We start from the raw sequence: 19,597 nt of genomic DNA on the forward strand, positions 1-19,597 counted from the left end.
AGTTTGATTGTGTAAAGCAGCAGAAATGACCCAAGCTGACTGGTGACTGTGAATTCAAGGAATGATCTGGATGTCAATGCCAGGGTATCCAGTAAGTAGGAGACATGGTCCATTCTTGTCATGTTTCTTTTGTAGAGCCATGGCCCAGCATTTCCAAATTTTCCCACGTCCTCTGGTAGGTCACGTAGAGGGAACACATCAGGCAAACACACACTGTTCTTGTTAGTCTTTTCTCTAGGTTCATCTTTTCTAGTTTCTTTTTACCACTAGACTGATAAGTTGTAGAGGATTCAGGGATTTGGGATCAGAGCCATTTGTCTCTTTATTTCCATCAGAGAGATGAGTAATAGCCAGAGTCAGAGATCAGAGGGGGACGTGACATCTCATGGAGTGTTATGGGCTGAATTGTGTCCCCTTGCCAAATTCATATGTTGAAGTTCTAGCCCTCAGAACCTCATAATGTGACCATATTTGGAGATAGGGTCTTTAAAGAGGTAATTAATCAAAATGATGTCGTGAGGGCGGGCTCTAATCCAGTATGACTGGTGTCCTTATAAGAAGAGGAGATTAGGACACAGACAAATACAGAGGAAGATGACGTGAAGACAAAGAAAGAAGATGGCCACCTACAAGCCAATGGGAGAGACCTCAGAAGAAACAACCCTGCCCACACCTTGATCTCGAACTGCTAGCCTCCAGACTGAGAGAAAATAAATTTCTGATGTTTAAGCCACGTAGTCTGTGGCAATTTGTTAGGGCAGCTGAGCAAATACATGGAGTTATCCAAGAAAGGAGTGTGCTGACCACCATTGTGTGGCCAAGGATGGGATGGAGAAATTACAGGACAAGTCGCGAAGATACGAAGGGGTCTCATAAGCATCCAGGCAGCAAATATCAGGTTGAATAACATGGAATGTCACTGGCTGGGGACCAGCAGGTGGTAGTGGGTCCTTCTCTTTGTCTCAATCCCCTTGAAGTAGTAATTCTCTTCCTCCTATAGACCACCCCCCGCCCCACCCCAATGCCTTCTAGTCATCAAGAGGCTGTATTCTAGGATGGTTCAGAAGCTGGCATTGGACAAATTAAATTTTGTTTTCATATTTTTTCCAGCTTACTCTGTCCTTTGCTGGGGTCATCCTTCATGTGAGTGTTAATATTATTGACCTACTGTCTGCAGGCCATGTACGTTGAGTTGTATTTATAGTAGTGGTGATGAATTAAGCTTGGGGTAGTGAAACTCTCTCCTCAGTCTCCCCTGTGAATATGGCTTTGCATTTGTAGAGGAATTACTGGGGTTTCCTGGAAGACTACATATGTGCAGGAAGACTGATAAGATTGAAACACTCTCCATAATTAGGGGACTAACTTCTCTTCATGCAAAATTGTGTCTTTTCTTCTTTTTAAAAAGAGGTTTAACTTCAGTGGTTGTTCATTAGCACCATGCTATGCTCATTTTACTTGTAGACAAAATATTTTACTCTCAAGCCAATCAGCCACCACCGGGCTGAGTACTGCAGGGATTATAAAGAGGAGTTAGATAGAGTCCGCAAGCTCAAAATCCCACAGGGGAGACAGATAGGAGTGATTCTAACATTAGAAAGACTATGAAACATGTGGTAATAAAAGTATGAATGGATTTCATTAAGAGAAACAAAAGAGAGGGAGGATGTTTCCAACTTGGGAGGCATCTGGATGAAGGAGGGATTTGAGTCAGGCCTTGGATGAGGTGTAGAATGGTAGCAGGTACAGACTAGGGGAAGGGTATTTCAGGAGGAGAGGACAGCCTGGACATATGCACAGAGGCTGGAGAGAGCACGGCCTGCTACAGAGCAGAGGATAATCCAATGAGGCTGAGGCGAGGATGCATGGAGGTCAGGTAAATTGGGAGGGCATGGCTTAGGGAAGATTGGAGATGGAGGCTGGGGCGTGACTGTGGATGGCTATGACTGCCAGGTAAGACGAAGGTGGGAAGCCAGTCCACGTTTTTGAAAAAAGGAGTTGATGTGGTTATATAGATTTTAGAAAGATCATTCTGGGGAAAGAGTGGATAATGGATGGCATGGATGGGAGTGGGGGCACAGGACAGATGGAGCTGCTGTGTCCGGTCTGCAAGCTATTCAATCTTACTTGAGAGCTGGTAAAATCATGACCTGGGAAAGTGAGAGTGGGAAGGAAAAGGAGGTGTGGAGGTGTTGAGACCCAGAGAGAGGGAGGTACAAATGACTGTGGGATTAAGTGCAACGGGGATCCTAAAGGAAGTAAGGAAATGGGACAAGATTTATTTTAATAAGAAGATGAAGAGCTTCTTTTTGAATATGTTGAATTTTGTATGTGTGCATGTTCAGCAAGTGAGCTAAAGTTGCTCCGTGAGGACTGGACTATGTCTCATTCACCTGTGTGGCCTCAGCAGACAGTAAAACATTTATTTACTTATTTGTTTATTCATTCATGCAATCAATATTGATTAAATGCCCATCTGGTATCAGGCTAAAGGCCTGGCATATAGTAGGAAATAAATAATTGTTAACTCAACTCGACTTTTATGGATTTCCACATAGTTAAGTTATCATTATATTGAGAACTTCTAATTGGTGCATTTTAGTAAGACTATTAACTGAATGGAGATAGGATGAAGAGGTGGAGACACAATAGCTGTTCCATGAGAGGATAGAGCTAATAACCTGTGTCTTAAGGACTGGAGCATGGAGGCGCAGTGGGAGTCCCCTGTGTCTTCTGCCGGGTCTCTCAGCCTGGAGGTGGACAGTGACCACAGAAGCCTCAGAGATCTTATACATAGACATTTTCCAAAAGCAAGGGGAGGGATGGAATTGATGAGTTGGGTGAGTCACTTACGTATTTATGCCTAACTCAGAAACCTGTACTTTATAAGATTCACTGTAGTTACGCCTCTTGTATTGTCTTTGTACTTTCAAGTTAACTTTTTCCTTAGGTGTTGACATTTTTCCAAATTCCAGTCTGTCTTTGTTAGGTGAGTGAAGGAAAACAAGGCCAACTTTAGACTGTTCTTTTCTTCCTTGGGTTGGAAGTTTACATGGAGAGCAACATGCGCCAGGGGTTAAGCATGGTGGTATCAGGGTCCTGGAAGAGAACATGTACCATGGAAAGGCAAAGCTTGGGGGAAAAGTCAAGGTCTGCTGGACAGAATTCTTTTCTACCTGAGGGTTCCTTTTCCAAAGGTCTTTGCTCAGGCATTGGAGATTTTGTACAGCACAGTGGGTATGAATGTGGGTTTGGGAGTCAGAGCTCTGGGTTGGAGTAATCCCAGTGCAGATTATTTGCACTTGTACAAGTTACCTACTCTCTCTAGGCATCATTTCCGTATCACAAGACAGAGATAATAATCATATCTGCTTCACCTTCTAACATGTGAAATAATTCGTCTAATTACTATGTTAATTTCTGTCTCCTCCTAGTGTGTTAGCTTCATGGGGGCAGAGATTTTTATTTGCATTGTTCCCTAAGGTATCCCATGTGCCTGGTACATGGTTACCTTGGAGGTAACTCTAAGGTAAAGGAAGCAGGAACAGTGGGCAGGAATGAGTGGAAAGGTAGGAGGATATGGTTCTGGAAGCCAGTGCAGGAGGGGTTTCATGAAGGGGATGGTAAACAAGGCTGGATACTGAGGAAAGATAGAAAAAAGTGAGACCCAAGGAAAAATCATCCAACTTGGTAATGAGGATACTGGTGCCTTGGAAAGTCCGAATGCCATTGGATAGTGGCAGAAAAACCTGATAGTGATTAGAAGGTTAAAGGGGTGGAATGATGTGGTGACAATGAGTTGCAACTACTGTTTCCCGAAATAGTTTCCAGTAGTTTCCAGCTACTGTTTCTTTGTTGGCAAACAAGAGGAGCAGGATGGGACTTTATCTTGAGGACAAAAAAGGTTCGCAGGAAGAGTTGTATTTTTAAACCAAAGAAGGAAGATGCGCAAGGAGAGAGAGAGATGGAAGATGTGAAGAGAGGCAGTGATCCATAGATTAAGTATCTGAGAGGAAAGGGGAGGAGAAAACCCTGAGGAAAAAAGTTAGCCTAGGAGGACAATTCTGGTTGAATGAAGATAAAAGGGGAAAAAAGTGAGAAGTAGGGAAATTTGAGGCTTAGGGGGAGATAATTGAGGGAGTTCAAATGGAGGACATCCATCATCTCAGTGAAGTAGGTAACAGGGTAATCTGGCTATGGATTGGTGGGGGCTTGAGAAGGGTGGAAAAGAATTGGAAGAGCTGTAAAGAGAAGCTCCATAGAGATAGTAGAGACAATTGACAGAATTGCTCAGTGGACTAAGGTGAGATGGATTAGAAGGCATGCACTTGTTGCGGATCCAATCTACTCAGTTGTGTCTGTCCCCCGTCCCCCACCCGCACAACGCTCAGTATTCAAAATGGGGATCAAAAGCAAAATGACTGACTGGAATAGTGTGAGATTAAAAATTGGACAGGAGGGTGTGGAGGTGGATTAGTGGGCTCCAGAAAGCCAGCATCTTGGATGTATGTCCAAGGAAAAGAAGCAAGAGTAGTAAGGAATTGAGTGAGGAGGTAAAGGTCAAGGATTGAAAGCCTTGCAGACGAAGACCAGATTCAGCAGCTGTGAGAGAGGATGCAAGAGGTGGAAAGTTTGGTGTGTTCATTATATACGGTATTATTATTTTTTCCCCAGAAAAAATGAGGAAGTAATGAAGTTAGAAGTTTTCATGGGCTAACCCAATAAACAACACCCCTTTGCATTTTTGGTGCCCAAGTATACCTTACTGTTTGCGGGTGACAATCACTCATGGTTAGAGAAGACAGACCTGGAGAGAGCATTTCCTCGAGATCTATGTGTCACAATGAGAAGGAGGGGACATTGTTCCTCATTCAATCACTATATTCTTTCCAGTTAATCTTTGGAAATAGAATGTCAGTCTAAATGTCGCCTGAGGTTCTTTTTCAGACATATGCTAAGTTATGGCAGGATTTATTATAAGAAGTTTCTATTTCTTCTTTCCCTGGCTGTAGCGAGAATCAAAAGAGGTGCCTTTAAACAGAACACGAGGTGCTGTCTTCTTAGTTGTGGTGCCCTGGATTTACGGGCTCTGAGTAGGCTGAGTGGTTCCCATTGATTCTGAGTAAGCCTGACAGGGTCTAGTGACTTTTCTACCAGGTTTAAGGAGGTGGTCCAGCGCTCTTTAGCCCTTGGCACAAATAATAGGGTCGCTGCCTATGCTGCCTATATCTAAAACCCATCTAGGAAAAAGTGACAGAGCGGCCATGTTCCCTAGGTGGAGGATATAGGTTCTGTCCAGCAGCCATGAGGTGGTGCTGCCTAACCAACATTCCGCACGCTGTTAGGCCGCCTACATGAGTCCTTCCACCTTTCCTGTGGGTACAACATTACATGATAATCTTGTAAAAGGTGGAAGGGGCTGAGATTTCTCTATCACCTCTGTGAAGCTCACCAGATTCTCTCCTTTTTTCCTCAAGAGTAACCAATAACCGCTGTAAGGAAACAGCAGACTGGGAAATGGCTGCTCAAATGGAAACGATCATGAATATTTGAACAGCACTTTCTACTTTACAAAGAATTTTCACATGTCAGAGTTCTTGGAACAACAGTATGTAAGGCCTCAAAAAATTGTTGAATGAATAAATGAAGTACTGTATGGAGAGAAAATTGATTCTACATTGACTTTTGAAATGTAGAGAAACCACATCAAACTTAGTTTGTGGAAAGAGGTGGATGTTTCTGTGAGACAACATACGTGACTATTCACAAATATGACACATAATCATACTTACTCTGTTGCGGGGTATTATAAGTTACCTTGTTATCAGAAAATTGAAACAACAACAGTGGTTTATATTAAGGACATAGTCTCAAACTCTTCTTGTTTCCAAATGACTCCTTAATTGAAGATTAAAAATTTGTTCTCCATTACATATTGCTACATATGACATACTACTTTTCAGTTGTCCTGAATGATTTTGGGAGCAGGCAGGGTAACACTTATTAAAAACAGTATGTACAGGGGGGGAAGATCCAAGATGGCGCCGTGAGTAGTCCTCTTTGTCTCTCCCCCTTCGAGTCTACAATTATTTGGACACTTATTGCTTGACAAAGGATATCCAGACAGCATCTCAGGACGTCTGAGACACCCACGCGACTATACATCAGAAGGCGGACGGACTTTCCTCCGGGAGGATGTGGAAATAGGTGAAAACTCTCCGACCCTGACGAGCAGCCTAGTACCCACAAGCGGCTTTCTTCCAACGGACGCCCCCAGAGGAACTACACACATCTAGGGCAGGAGCGAGCACACAACAGAGGAGCGACGGTGGAAACAGGTGACCAGAACCCTACCTAAACCCCCCGCAATTACTCCTAAACGCAGAGGGAAACTTTGGAGTTGCACACCTGAGCCCGTGGGGAGAGTCTCTCCCCACCATTGGCGGGGAGACCCTGCCTGGTGTTCGCGGCACCCAGAGGGTCCCAGAGAGAGTCACTGAGGGTACGGAGGTCTCCCAGCTGCCGTTGCCCACCCTGTGGGAGTAGGGATTGCCGGAGATCTCAGAGAGGACCGGGGCTGGGGGAACTTTCAAAGGCCGGCTCTGCGACCCGGAGGGGAAGTGCCGGAGTTCCGCCCGGGCAGCAGACAAAACTCTCTGTCTGCCATTAGCAGAGGGGCCACGCCGAGCAGTCATGGCTCTGGGAGAGGCCCGGAGAGAAGCCCAGAGGGCGGGGCGACCCCCAGCTGCCCTTGCCCGCCCCGTGGGACTAGGGATTGCCGGAGATCTCGGAGAGGACTGGGGCTGGAGGAAGTTTCAAAGGCCAGCTCTGCAACCCGGAGGGGAAGCCTTGGAGTTCCACCCGGGCAGCAGACAAAGCTCTCTGTCTGCCATTAGCAGAGGGGCCACGCCCAGCATTCACGGCTCCGGGAGAGGCCCGGAGAGAATCCCAGAGGGCGGGGCGACCCCCAGCTGCCGCTGCCCGCCCCGTGGGACTAGGGATAGCTGGAGATCTCGGAGAGGACTGGGGCTGGGGGGATTTCCAGAGACCCAGCTTCGTAGCCTAGGGGGAAACCCTACAGGCTCACAGCAGCCTTAGGGAAAGCCTCTGCACAGCACCAGTAGAAGGCACCCAGCCACCAGCCACAAGGCTGGAAGACCCCAGGGCAAAAGCAGCATAGCTAGGTGAACTAACCACAGACTGTAGAAGATGCCAATAGCTCTCCTGCGACCCATAGAGGACAAGTGAGATTTGGTGGGTGCCGACAGCAACGGAGCGACAAATATAAGTGATCCCACCCCTGGCCGCTGGAAAAGCCCATAACACCGTTGCAGACCCCAAGGAGAGAGCACATCTAGGTGGGCTGCAACAGTAGGCACCAGCAGCCTGAAGCCCCCCTGTGACGGCCCCCACGGCAGAGGAGGGAATCCAAAGGGCCACTGTGGCTACGAGGAGGGGCCCAGGCCCAGTTAGCAACTGTGGACAGGGTTCCTGGTTGGTGCAGTATAAACAGCTGCTCCCCCACTGCAGCAGCTGAAACAAGTGAAAGGAGCAACTAAACTCTATCTCCATGCGGAGGCGCAAATCAACTACATCAAGCAATATGAAAAAATACATTAAATCTCCAGAACAGAAAGAAAGTAACAAATACACAGAAAACAATCCCAAAGAAAATGAGATATATAACCTAAATGATGATGACTTCAAAACAGCCATCATTAAAATTCTCAATGAGTTAAGAGAGAATTCTGACCGACAACTCAACGAGTTCAGGAGCTATGTCACAAAAGAGTTTGATACGATAAAGAAGAACCAAACAGAAATATTGGAAATGAAGAACACAATAGAGGAGATTAAGAAAAATCTAGATGCACTGAACAGTAGGGCCGATAATATGGAGGAAAGAATTAGCAATTTGGAAGATGGCAATATAGAATTGCTGCAGGCAGAGGAGGAGAGAGAAGCAAGACTAAAAAGAAATGAAGAAACTCTCCAAGAATTATCAGACACAATTAGGAGATGCAACGTAAGGATTATAGGTATACCAGAGGGAGAAGAGAAGGAGAAAGGGGCAGAAAGCCTATTCAAAGAAATAATGGCTGAGAACTTCCCAAATCTGGTGAGGGAGATGGATCTTCAGGTGACAGAAGCCAATAGATCTCCAAACTTTATCAATGCAAGAAGACCAACTCCACGGCATATAGTAGTGAAGCTAGCAAAAGTCAATGACAAGGAGAAAATACTAAGGACAGCCAGGCAAAAGAAACTAACCTACAAAGGAACCCCCATCAGGCTATCAGCAGATTTCTCAGCAGAAACTTTACAGGCTAGAAGAGAGTGGAATGATATATTCAAAAATCTGAAGGACAAAAATCTACAGCCAGGAATTCTCTACCCAGCAAAAATATGCTTCAAATACGATGGAGAAATAAAAACTTTCCCAGATAAACAAAAATTAAGGGAGTTCATTGCCACAAAACCTCCTCTTCAGGAAATCCTCAGGAAAACCCTCATTCCTGAAAAATCCAAAAAAGGAAAGGGGCTACAAAACCAAGAGCAGAGGAGATAAGTAGAAGGACAACAACAGAGAGTAGCAGCTCTACATCAGAACAGATTAAACCATGGGACGAGAAACAAAGGAAACTGAAGAAAACCGGAAAACAAGACACAAAATGGTAGTGGTAGGCCCCCACATCTCAATAATCACTCTGAATGTAAATGGATTGAACTCCCCAATCAAAAGACACAGAGTGGCAGGATGGATCAAAGAACAAGATCCAACAATATGCTGTCTCCAGGAAACACACCTCAGCCCCAAAGACAAACACAGACTCAGAGTGAAGGGATGGAGAACAATACTCCAAGCTAATAATGAACAAAAGAAAGCAGGTGTCGCTATACTAATATCAGACAAGGTAGATTTCAAAGCAAAACAGATAAAGAAAGATAAAGAGGGACAGTATATAATGATAAAAGGGACTCTCCACCAAGAAGACATAACACTTATAAATATATACACACCCAACACAGGAGCACCAAAATTTGTAAAGCAACTCTTAATAGAACTAAAAGAAGACATCAACAACAATACAATAATAGTAGGGGACCTCAACACACCATTAACACCAATGGACAGAACATCCAGACAGAAAATCAACAAGGAAATAATAGAATTAAATGAAAAATTAGACCAGATGGACTTAATAGATATATATAGAACACTTCATCCAAAAACAGCAGGTTACACATTCTTCTCAAGTGCACATGGAACATTCTCAAGGATTGACCATATTTTGGGAACCAAAGCAAACATCAATAAATACAAGAGAGTTGAAATAATATCAAGCATCTTTTCTGATCATAATGCTATTAAACTAGAAATCAACTACAAGAAAAAAGCAGAGAAAGGTGCAAAAATGTGGAGACTAAACAACACGCTTCTCAACAAACAATGGATCATTGAAGAAATTAAAGAAGAAATCAAATTTTATCTGGAGACTAATGAAAATGAGAACACGACATACCAAATCATTTGGGATGCAGCAAAAGCAGTCCTAAGAGGGAAATTCATCGCAATACAGGCTCACCTCACTAAACAAGAAAAAGCTCACATAAGCAACCTCAAACGACACCTAACAGAACTAGAAAAAGAAGAACAAACAAAGCCCAGAGTCAGTAGAAGGAGGGAAATAATAAAAATAAGAGCAGAAATAAACGATATTGAAACAAAAAAGACAATAGAAAGGATCAATGAAACAAAGAGTTGGTTCTTCGAAAGAATTAACAAAATTGACAAACCCCTAGCCAGACTCACCAAGAAAAGAAGAGAGAAATCGCAAATTAATAAAATCAGGAATGACAGAGGAGAAATCACAACAGATACCAATGAAATACAAGAGATCATAAGAGAATACTATGAAAAACTATATGCCAACAAATTGAACAACCTGGAAGAAATGGACAAATTCCTAGACTCCTACAATCTCCCCAAACTGAATCAGGAAGAAATGGAGAATCTGAATAGGCCAATCACAAGTAAGGAAATAGAAACGGTAATCAAAAACCTCCCCAAAAACAAGAGTCCAGGACCAGACGGCTTCTCTGGAGAATTCTACCAAACATTCAAAGAAGACTTAATACCTATTCTCCTCAAACTGTTCCAGAAAATTGAGAAAGATGGAGAACTCCCTAACACATTCTATGAAGCCAACATCACTCTGATCCCCAAACCTGACAAGGACAACACAAAGAAGGAGAACTACAGGCCGATATCACTGATGAACATAGATGCAAAAATCCTCAACAAAATTTTGGCAAACCGATTACAGCAATACATCAAAAAGATTATACACCATGATCAAGTGGGATTTATACCAGGGACACAGGGATGGTTCAACATCCGCAAGTCAATCAACGTGATACACTACATCAACAAAATGAAAAACAAAAACCACATGATCATCTCAATAGATGCAGAGAAAGCATTCGACAAGATCCAACACCCATTTATGATAAAAACTCTCAGTAAAATGGGTATAGAAGGAAAGTACCTCAACATAATAAAGGCCATATATGATAGACCCACAGCCAACATCATACTCAATGGACAAAAACTGAAAGCCATCCCTCTGAGGACAGGAACAAGACAAGGGTGCCCACTTTCACCACTCCTATTCAACATAGTACTGGAGGTGCTGGCCAGAGCAATTCGGCAGGAAAAAGAAATAAAAGGAATCCAAATAGGTAACGAAGAAGTAAAACTCTCGTTGTTTGCAGACGACATGATCTTATACATAGAAAACCCCAAAGAATCCACAGAAAAACTATTAGAAATAATCAACAACTACAGCTAAGTAGCAGGGTATAAAATTAACATGCATAAATCAGTAGCATTTCTATACACTAACAATGAACTAACAGAAAAAGAACTCAAGAACTCAATCCCATTCACAATCACAACGAAAAGAATAAAATACCTTGGGATAAACTTAACCAAGGAAGTGAAGGATCTATACAATGAAAACTACAAGACTTTCTAGAAAGAATTTGACGATGACATAAAGAGATGGAAAGACATTCCTTGCACATGGATTGGAAGGATAAACATAGTTAAAATGTCCATACTACCTAAAGCAATATACAGATTCAATGCTATCCCAATCAGAATCCCAAGAACATTCTTCACAGATATTGAACAAACCATCCTAAAATTCATATGGGGCAACAAAAGACCGCGAATTGCTAAAGCAATCCTGAGCAAGAAAAACAAAACCGGCGGAATCACAATCCCAGATTTCAAAACATACTACAAAGCTACAGTGATCAAAACAGCATGGTACTGGTACAAAAACAGGTCCACAGATCAATGGAACAGAATTGAAAGCCCAGAGATAAAACCACACATCTATGGACAGCTAATCTTCGACAAAGGAGCAGAGGGCCTACGATGGAGAAAAGAAAGTCTCTTCAACAAATGGTGCTGGCAAAACTGGACAGCCACATGCAAAAGATTGAAAATTGACCAGTCTTTTTCACCACACACCAAAATAAACTCAAAATGGATCAAAGACCTAAAGATTAGGCCTGAGACAATAAGTCTTTTGGAAGAGAATATAGGCAGTACACTCTTTGACATCAGTTTCAAAAGAATCTTTTCGGACACTGTAACTCCTCAGTTGAGGGAAACAATAGAAAGAATAAACAAATGGGACTTCATCAGACTAAAGAGCTTCTTCAAGGCAAGGGAAAACAGGATTGAAACAAAAAAACAGCTCACTAATTGGGAAAAAATATTTACAAGCCACTTATCCGACAAAGGGTTAATCTACATAATATACAAAGAACTCACACTGCTTAACAACAAAAAAACAAACAACCCGATCAAAAAATGGGCAGAGAACATGAACAGACATTTCTCAAAAGAAGATATGAATATGGCCAACAGACACATGAAAAGATGTTCATCATCGCTAATCATCAGGGAAATGCAAATCAAAACTACACTAAGATATCACCTTACCCCCGTTAGATTGGCAAAAACATCCAAAACCAAGAGTGACAAATGTTGGAGAGGTTGTGGAGAAAAAGGAACCCTCATACACTGTTGGTGGGAATGCAAACTGGTACAGCCACTATGGAAAACAGTATGGAGATTTCTCAAAAAGTTAAAAATAGAAATACCCTATGACCCAGCCATCCCATTACTGGGTATCTATCCTAAGAACCTGATATCAGAAATCTCAAGAGTCCGTTGCACCCCTATGTTCATCGCAGCATTATTTACAATAGCCAAGATGTGGAACCAGCCTACATGCCCAGAAACTGATGATTGGATAAAGAAGATGTGGTATATATACACAATGGAATACTACTCAGCCATAAAAAAAGACAAAATTGGCCCATTCACAACAACGTGGATGGACCTCGAGGGTATTATGTTAAGCGAAATAAGCCAGTCAGAGAAAGACGAACTCTATATGACTCCACTCATAGGTGGAAATTAGTATAATGATAAGGAGATCTGATCGGTGGTTACCAGGGAAAAGGGGGGGTGGGGGGAGGGTATGGAGGGGGAAGTGGTGTACCCACAACATGACTAACAAAAATGTACAACTGAAATCTCACAAGGTTGTAATCTATCATAACATTAATAAAAAAAAAAAACAGTCTGTACAGTTTCTGTTACCACTTTCGAGAGTATTCTTCTTTACCCATGGAATCCACAAAATTTAATTTAAATAAGCAATGCAACTTTCCAGGATATTTGAAGAAGAAGGCTAGCTTCTAAAAACTCCTCCATGTAGTATACCCTTAGGAGGGAAATGCAATCTTTGATATTCTAATTCTCAATTCTTTTCTTTTTTTTTTTTGATGAGGAAGTTTGGCCCTGAGCTAACATCTGTGCCACTCTTCCTCTGTTTTGTATGTGGGATACCCCCACAGCACAGCCTGATGAACAATGTATAGGTCCATGCCCGGGATCCAAACCTGTGAACCCCAGACCACCAAAGTGGAGTGTGTGAACTTAACCACTATACCACCAGGCTGGCCCCTAGATCTCAATTCTTTTTTTTTTTTTTAATTGAGGTAGAACTGACATAAAACATTATATTAGTTTCAGGTGTACAATGTAATGATTCAATATTTGTTTATGTTGCAAAATGGCCATCACAATAAGTCTAGTTAACATCTGTCACCAATTTTTTTCCCTTGTGATGAGAACTTTTAAGATCTACTTCTTAGCAACTTTCAAATATGCAATACAATATTATTAACTACAGTTACCATGCTGTTCACCCCATGACTTATTCATTTTATAAATAAGTTGGGGCCAGCCCTGTGGCTGAGTGGTTAAGTTCATGCACTCTGCTTCAGTGGCCTGGGGTTTCACAGGTTCAGATTCTGGGCGCCAACCTAGCACCACTCATCAAGCCATGCTGAGGCGGCATCCCACATGCCACAACTAGAAGGACCCACAACTACAAATATAAACAACTAGGTACCAGGGGGCTTTGGGGAGAAAGAAAAATAAAATCTTTAAAAAAAAAGGTCACCCCATGACTTATTTATTTTATAACTGGAACTTGTGCCTTTTGACCTCCTTCACCCATTTCACCCATGCCCAGCACCCCCTTCTGACAGCCACCAATCTGTTGTCTGTATCTGTCTAGCTCTCAGTTCTGACATTCACATGCTAGGCATTTAAGCCTGACATGGTCACAAACTCCACAAATTGTGTTCAGCAGCTTCTCCTCTTGGAGACCCTGGGAGGTTAGGTGTGCCCACAAATTCTTGTCTTGCCTTCTTCTGGGGCTTCCTGACTCTATAACGGGAACCCCTCTTATGTCTAGGGTTCTTCAAATTCCATCCTAAAAACCCTTGGGATGCTGGAACTTGTGGTTCCTACCCAGAGTGTGCGCAGGACTATTGTCACAAAAGATTTACATTTTGAAATTTGAGAGAAAATACTCGTATATCACAAAAAAGAAAGTATACAATTCTAAAAATTTTGAATTATGTAAATAGGAATTAAAAAATATTCCTTGTCCATTCTTCCAATTTCATTCTCTATCAGAAGTAGTCTTTGTTAAGTATGGTGTGTACCCTTTTCAACTCTTTCCTGTATTGTTACATTTCCTATGGTTCTATAAATATCTGTCTCGTTTTCTCTGCATTTGTAACACACACACACATACTAATTTTTGTTTTTTTAAACCAAAAATGGCTGCATAGTATTCCATTGCATAGATGTGTTACAATACATTTCACCATTTTCTATTGTTGCTCATTTTTTGTAATATTCTCTTTTTTGCTGTTATAGCTGCTGTTGCAGTTAACATCCAAATGCAGATATCTTTGTATTCTATGGACTGTCTTGTTTATTTATTCTTTTTTTTATTGAAGTATAATTTACATACAATATTGTATTAGTTTTAGGTGTATATCACACTGATTTGACATTTATTTACATTTCAAATGCTCACCCTAAGACTAGCTACCATCTGTCATCATACAAAGTTATCACAATATTGTTGACTATATTCCCTGTGGTGTACATTACATCCCATGCCTTCTTTATTTTATGACTGAAAGTTTATACTTCCTAATCCCCTTCACCTGCTTCACCCTTCCCCTCTCTCCCAACCCCTCTGGTAACCATCAATCTGTTCTCTGTATCTACAAGTCTGTTTCTTGTTTGTTTGTTAATATTTGCTTTGTTTTGTTTAGATTTCACATACAAGTGAAATAGAATACCATAGTCTTCTTTGTCTGTCTGGCTTATTTCACTTAGCATAATATACTCTAGATTGATCCATGTTGTCACAAATGAGAGGATTTCGTTCTTTTTTATGGCTGAGTAATATTCTATTGTGTATATATCTACATCTATATCTGTATCTACATATCACATCTTCTTTATCCATCCATCTACTGATGGACACTTAGGTTGCTTCCATATCTTGGCTATTGTAAATAGTGCTTCAATGAACATAGAGGTGCATATATATTTTTGAATTAGTGTTTTGATTTTTTTCAGATAAATACCCAGAAGTGGTATTGCTGGATCATATGGTAGTTCTATTTTTAATTTTTTGAGGAGCATCCATACTGTTTTCTATAGTGACTGCACCAATTTACATTCCCATCAATAGTAAATGAGGGTTCTCTCTTCTCCAGGTCCTCACCAAAACTTGTTATTTGTTGTCTTTTTGATAACAGCCATTCTGACAAGTGTGAGGTATCTTATTGTGGTTTTGATTTGCATTTCCCTGATGATTAGCGATGTTGACTAGTTGATCAGTACCTGTTGGTCATCTGTATGTCTTCTTTGGAAAAATGTGAGATTGACATCATATCAAGCATCTTTTCTGGCCACAATGGTATGTAACTAGAAATAAATTACAGGAAGAAAACTGGGAAAAACACCAACACATAGAGGCTGAAGAACATGCTATTAAGTAAACAGTGGGTCAATGAAGAAATCAAAGAGGAAATCAAACATACCTTGAGACAAATGAAAATGGAAATGCAAATGGTCCAGAATCTATGAGATGCAGCAAAAGCAGTTCTAAGAGAGAAGCTTATAGCAATACAGGCCTATTGCAGGAAACAAGAAAAATCTCAAATATACAATCTAACTTTACATCTAAAGTATCTACAGACTGTTTTAAATTGGGGTGGCTGTGAGAAGTGAGGAAAATTGCATGGCATGGTACCCAACATTTAAGCCTTTATCAGTATTACATTGTGGATGACGCTTTGTGGCTTTGAGCAGAGATGAGACAATGACTAATGCTTCCAGCACTTTGGAGGAGCCCCTGCTCTAGGCTCCAACTGAATATGTATTTTTAAAACCTCCTGTCAATGGAGCACAATGGTGGTGGGGAGATAGTCCGTAACTCCCCACTAGTTTACATTCTCCTGCACTCTTAGAGTTTTCTCTGAGAGTGTTATATGGTCATCACCTCAAGAAAGCTATAGCTATTCAGTGACTCTCTACCCCTTTTCTTCATATTTATCTTTTAAAATAGTATTTAATTTCTTCATAGAAAACGTGCCATTTTTCTCTTTTCTTTCCATGTCTTTCCTTTCCTTTTTCTTCCCTTCTTTCCTTTTTTCCCTCGCTCCCTCCCTTCTTCCTCTTTTCTTTCCTCCACTTTGAGAGCACAACTTTATGTATCTTTCAGGCTTCTCTTTGGAATGCTCCCATTGGAATTACATTTTTTTCTGGGAAATTCTGAGTTTAAAATAAAAATAAACAGGTGGCCAGTATGTTATTTCTCTGCTATCTCCTTTTTAGTAAGTAAGGATTGGTGGAATCCCAGGGGGTTACCAGCTCTCAGCAGGGAGCTATAATGCAAACATGTTCCAAGATTTCCTCTTAGGACTCTGCTAAGACAAAGATGACTGTGTCTGGTGACAGGAAGCTATAGGGATCCTGGGAATTACCAGCTTAATGGTGTGGTTTCAAAGTGGCTCACCTTCTAGGGTGAATCTTTCCTAGAATGTACAGAGACAGTAGTTTGACCAAGACTGTAAAGTTAAGAAAAATGGTTGCAGTAATCCTTGCTGATTAAATAGAGCTAGAGGGATGGTAGGGATATAAAGAGAGGATGAGTCTTGAGATGGAGGCAAAGAAAAGTAACGCTGTGTCATAGAATTCACAGGTTAGCAGATGTTTGCAGGAACATAGTTTAACCTGGATATTTCCTATTCTGGATATATCAAATCCCATGATAATAGAATTTTGTTCTGTTTATAGGGATAAGTTATAAAATGATTAGCTGTTTAACAAATTTTTTTCTGCTGTGTCACTACTATATATGTGACACAGGCAACGTGTTAGAACAAACAAATCAACTTTTTCTTTAATGAGTAAACTGATCAGATCGTATATGGTTGACTTGTCCACTCACCTTAACTACAAAATAACAAGATTTGGTTCAGTTGTTTATTCACTAAAAGTGGCCCATTAGGACTGGCTATTTGGAAATCAATTTGCAGCTGGGGCATTTTTCATTGAGACAGCTAGACAACCTCAGAATCATCACCCTATAACAGTCTCTGATCTTCTGTGTAGAAATAATCACAGCTTGTGTGGATGAAGCTAGACAGTGAAGCATGTTGCCCTGCTTTGTTTCCCAGAATCCAAGATATAACAGATTAAACCAAAGCCATAATCAGGATGTTCCTGATCCTGTCTGTAATTTGCCTTTATTGTTCTGCAAGAGGAAGCCTCACACATGGAAAACCATATGCTCTTTCTCTTCTCAACTTGTGATGTCTCATCTGGGAGTGGTTTGAACCCCATCCCTCAACATTTCTTTTATGACTCCAAGATTAAAAGCCCATTTTCAATCTTATTTTTATTGTATCTTTTGGGAGAGGCACAGAAACAGTAACTCTTAGCAGGGGAGGGAATTGTATGCCATCTGAGCTGGAAACAGATGCTGATGTCAACCTATTATCAAGATCACTAGCAAGGATATATACAGTATTTCTGTATCTTTCAAAGTGAGGTTGCCCCTGACAATTAAAGAAAGGGGAAATTACCTCAATATAACCCCCCAATTACCATTTCCATGTGTTATATAATAACATTCTTCTTTGATCAAAATAGAACACTTAGTTGATTGCTCAATCAAAAAAAAGTCCGTTTAAGTGGAGAATCATAAAATATAGCTTACACAAATTTTACAGGCTTTATTTAAACTGGAAACCCATAATCATACACTAATTCACAAGCCTTGTGAAGTAAGTCAAGACCTTGTCCTTGAGCTCAGACTTGCCGATTAATGTTCTTCCTTGGCTCTTTGGAACAAGTGAAATGCATACAGCATCATTTACAATGTTCAGAGTCAGTTTCTTAAGTGAAGGGAGAACTTACAGAAATTTACAAGGCAATCTGAGATCAGTATTCGTCTAGATTTTTATGATTTTCCCCCTTTTCGATCCTTTACAGTTGTCTTGCTCACACTTAATATGAAAGCATTTTTGAAGCAACATTTTTATTGGTTTTTCAACACATTTGATGTGGCTTTTGTCAAAATAGATCTTATGCTCTTTGTATTTATATAAGTTCCTTTCAATAATACTTAGTTAAATTACATAATTACGGTAACAAGTACAACTGGCAACACTGGGTTTAGGAACAGGAACCTCTGTGTCTTGCTGAGCATCTGACTCAGGGGCTTGGGCAGAATTGTATGGGGACACTATTGGGTGGTCTATGAGTTACGAGAACTTGGCATTGCATGGGTACCAAACAGTGCGTTTTACAGAGGGCAATGAGAGTCCCGGTTACTCTTTCTTGGTTGGATGGAGGCTGGTTTGGAGAGGGTTTTTGAATCAGTATCATCAAGTATGTAGGTCCTTGAATGTCAACGAGCAACTCTTCCATATTCTTTCATTGCGTCAACGTACAGAATGGTTGCCCTTAGATAATGCCTCTTGACTTTACACAATTGCAATGCTGAGTCCTCTACAATTTGGTCTTGTCTTAGGGAGTCGGTGAGTCTTTATTCAGGCAATAGAAATGTATAAATTAGTGAAATCTGTGTATTAAAACACTTCTGAGTGCAGGGTAACTCAAACTCCTTTTATTCATTTTTTTCTTTGTTCCTAAAAGACGTTTGTATTATAAACAATGGGAAATCTCTGTGTTGAACAATAAAGGTAAAAAAAACCCCCACAAACCCTCAGTGTAACTTAATGTTGGAAATCAATACTGTATGTCCCTGATTGAATGGAGAGGTGGAGATGAAGACATTTATTGCCCCAGGTGGACTAGAAAATGTTGGTGCCTGTAAGCCTACAGTCAGTCACAGAATAGCCAGTCACTACGTATTTTCATTGCTCCTAATATTTCACAGCTCTAGGCTACTGCCTGTTCTGCCTAATGATAGGGCCAACCTTGACTGGGAGCCCTCTGAACCCTCCCTAGGGGCCCCCCCAGGGCTGGTTCACCCCTTGACATCAGCCTTCACAGTATACGAAATAGAAATCCTAATGAAAGAACAGCGGCCTGAGATGTTGCTGTGAGCTCGTCTGGCTAAACTCCTAACATTTGATGATGGTATTTGATTTTTAAGTCATTCTGAACTCTGTCTGCAACTTTGCTCCTTTTTATCTTTTCTCGGCATCACAACCTTTACTACAAAGCTTATTTCAGGGAAAAATCTCTTAGAATTCAAATCACTCCTGCTACACGTTAGTCTGTTTGTTTGGGATACCAGCTTACAAGATGTCCTTTGAATGATTGCTTTTAGTGAAATCAAAGTGACTTGAGGAGCAAAAACTTTGAAAACTGAATATGCGTTTTATACTACTTCGGGTTTCCTCTAGCAACTTGGTGGGATGATTGTGAAAACGGAATCGTTAGGAACGGAAAGAGCTGAGGCCTGTGTTCTAGACTGTTGGCAGAGTTCTAAATTAGCCCAGAGTAGGTGCTCAGAGGAAGTAGTCATTTTGTGAGACTTCAGGAGCAACCTGGAGCCAGGTCTGTGCTTCAAGAATATTTTCAAATTGGACTGACGGGTATTTTTTGTTGTTGTCATCAGATGCCTCACGGCTGCAGTCGTGAGAGCAGTTTCTCGTC

The 19,597-nt window shown here is 41.2% G+C and overlaps 1 long non-coding RNA gene across 2 annotated transcripts in view; it reads left to right on the forward strand.

The window, feature by feature from the left end:
- The window catches only part of LOC139084522 (uncharacterized), a 260,226-nt gene that overhangs the window by 149,977 nt on the left and 90,652 nt on the right, over positions 1–19,597 (forward strand). The window lies entirely within an intron of this gene.

Source organism: Equus przewalskii, chromosome 7 (genome assembly GCF_037783145.1).
Source record: "Equus przewalskii isolate Varuska chromosome 7, EquPr2, whole genome shotgun sequence".
Lineage (NCBI taxonomy): Eukaryota > Metazoa > Chordata > Mammalia > Perissodactyla > Equidae > Equus > Equus przewalskii.